Source organism: Molossus molossus, unplaced genomic scaffold, assembly GCF_014108415.1.
Source record: "Molossus molossus isolate mMolMol1 unplaced genomic scaffold, mMolMol1.p scaffold_m16_p_8, whole genome shotgun sequence".
NCBI lineage: Eukaryota > Metazoa > Chordata > Mammalia > Chiroptera > Molossidae > Molossus > Molossus molossus.
In genome coordinates this window covers 61,732,029-61,734,638 of record NW_023425402.1, presented here as the reverse complement: position 1 = coordinate 61,734,638, position 2,610 = coordinate 61,732,029, and positions in this window count along the sequence as shown.

The following is a 2,610-nucleotide window of genomic DNA, read 5'->3' as shown; positions in this document are numbered from 1 at the left end:
AGATGCTGTTTGATTATCAAAGGAGAGAATGACAAAGAGAAGCATTTCAAAACACCAACTTTTAAAAAAATTTTATGTCTTGAGGTGTTTTGGGGAGGTAAATTAAAGCATGTTAAATATTTCCAGCGAAATGTACGAGGACGATCATGAACTGAGATGTGCCCATTCAGAAATCATACTAACCGCAATACGAAGGTTGAGTCTTATCTGATGCCAGCAAAATTACTTCACTCGTTTATTCACTGATTGTTTTAACAAACACGTATTGAGCTCCTACTTTGTGAAGGACACATGCGGTGCTTAAAATGGGGGAAATTTTAAATCAGGGGAGGCAAGTATGAAATCCTAAGACTTCCCAGAAGCAAAGCATTGCAGAGGTGGAATGGAGCAGCTGCAGAGGGCTGGGAAACAGCCCCCAACAGGCAACCTGGGCTTCCCTGTGAGCCAATGTGGAGTGCACCTTGGGAGGAGAAGACGCTGAGCCCCCACGCGACAGCAGACTCTGAACAGCCTCACAGCCACCACCAAAGCTTTGCCTTCCAGTGTGCACGGGGCTTCCAGCCACAGAAACAGCTCTCAGCGCTCGGCCTCCTCGTGTGGAGGACAGTTGTACTTTATACGCATATCTCTCCATGCATGTGAACTCAGCTCTTTTTCCCGCTCATCCTGAGATTTTTATATATTTTTAACAAGTGTCTCTTTCCATCTGTAGTTGACTCATTGCTTTTCCCCATTGTGCTTGGCGCATTCCTTCATTATTTCCAGGACAGCTACTCTGAAGCCATACGCTATCCTCGCCCGACACCATCATCACCCCCACTTCGTACACAGGTAGAATTCCCCACAAGAGAAATTTATAACTTAACCTTGAGTTTTCAATAGAAACATTAATTGAATCAAAGAAAAGATCAGCGTTAATGTGACCGATTACAGCCGTCCAGAAACCAGGCAGTCTTAAGAGACATGAAAGGTGTTGGGGACAAAAACATTATTCTGGTCTCAAAGTGCTAAGACATCTGGTGGAAACATGAAACTTGAAACTTGAAAAACGCAGTTAACTGTCCAGATATTTTGTCTTTTATGTGACAAGCATGTTCTAATTACTGATGTAACCGCCTTAAAACCTACGTGAAAATCTATCCAGAATGACCTAGTAACATACACATATTAGCTCTAACATTTGTGGAGGTCCTCATATTTCCAAGTATTTTTCCACGCATTGTCTTTTACTAAAATTTCATAACTACCCAGCAGGGGATTAACATCAGTGGCACTCCACAGGTGTGGTGACTGAGGGTAAAGGTGTGTAAAGGTGTGCAGAAACATGCCCAATTCAATTGGCGGGAAGTTGAGGCAGGGGCTGAGATTTCAGTCGTGGAAGTCAGAGTTTGTTCAGTTATACTGTATGATCTTTGTATTCAACAAAATTGCACTAAGGCTGCCATTCGTCCCTGTGAGTGTGGTTAAGGAAACAGAGCTGTATATGCCCCAGTCTCTGATAAACTGCTATTTTTTGCAGAGCCTTTTGTTGAGACCCCGCCTCTGTACCCCACAAGCTCTCAGCTCTTCTTGTCCTGCAAATGCAAAATCCTGGACCCAGATTTTCTAGTTGCTGCCTGATGCTCCTCTCTCCCAATAACTTAAATGACATGGCATGTTTCATAATGTTTCTGAATATCAAAACATTCAGCAAATCTAAATGTATTGTTATATAGTGTTAGCGAGACCCATCCTTTGCATTAGATGTAATAATTTATTCTTATTTCTATAATTATTATCATTCTTACTGAGACAGAGATACAAACTTCACGTCTAATGTGATTCTGCCGAACAATTTACCACGGTGTGGTTGAAAAGTGACATGGATCAAATATTGGCTAGTGGTCTGTGAGGGAAACCACACAATCTGATTGCGGCCCCATCGGGACAGAGCATCCTGCAGTTTTCTGTGCGAATGTGTATTTTAAAAATGGAGAGGACACGTACCTGAGGATGTGTGATGCCTAGTTGCTTTCCAAATCTAGAATAAATATAAAAAAATTCTCCAAACGTTAAGGCAACCGTCTCTCTCACAAACCAGAGAAACACATCAAACCACGGGGTGTGGGCTGCCCAGAGGCCCAGCTGATCAGAGTTGGCCTTTTCATGCCCCTTCTTGTGTCTCTACTGACACCTTCCACACTAACATCCTCCAGACTCTTTGACCTCAGGAGCCTACCCTTACAAACTTGACAAACTTCATTGAAAAACAAAAATAAAGTGGCAAAGCAGGTGCAGGGAAGATGCAGATGCAATGTAGTTTTTTCCCCCCAATTTTCTCTCTGTTCTCTCATCTTTGACCCCAGCTTCTCCACTGAGACACCACGATGTCATCGCGGGTGGAGATATGAAAGTAGACAAACCGCATTCCGGTGGCAGTGGGGGTAGTTTCTGAGGCAAGCTGAGGTTTTGCTTATTAAGTCACCGATTCTCTCAACAAACATGTTTGATGATTGTATAGTAGCAGCTGTGCTAAGCGCAGAGGGTGTGTCTACCTCTACCTACCCACCCCCAAACTGAATAAGCAAATCAGAGCCCAGAGGGGCAGATAAATGCACATGTTAAACAATT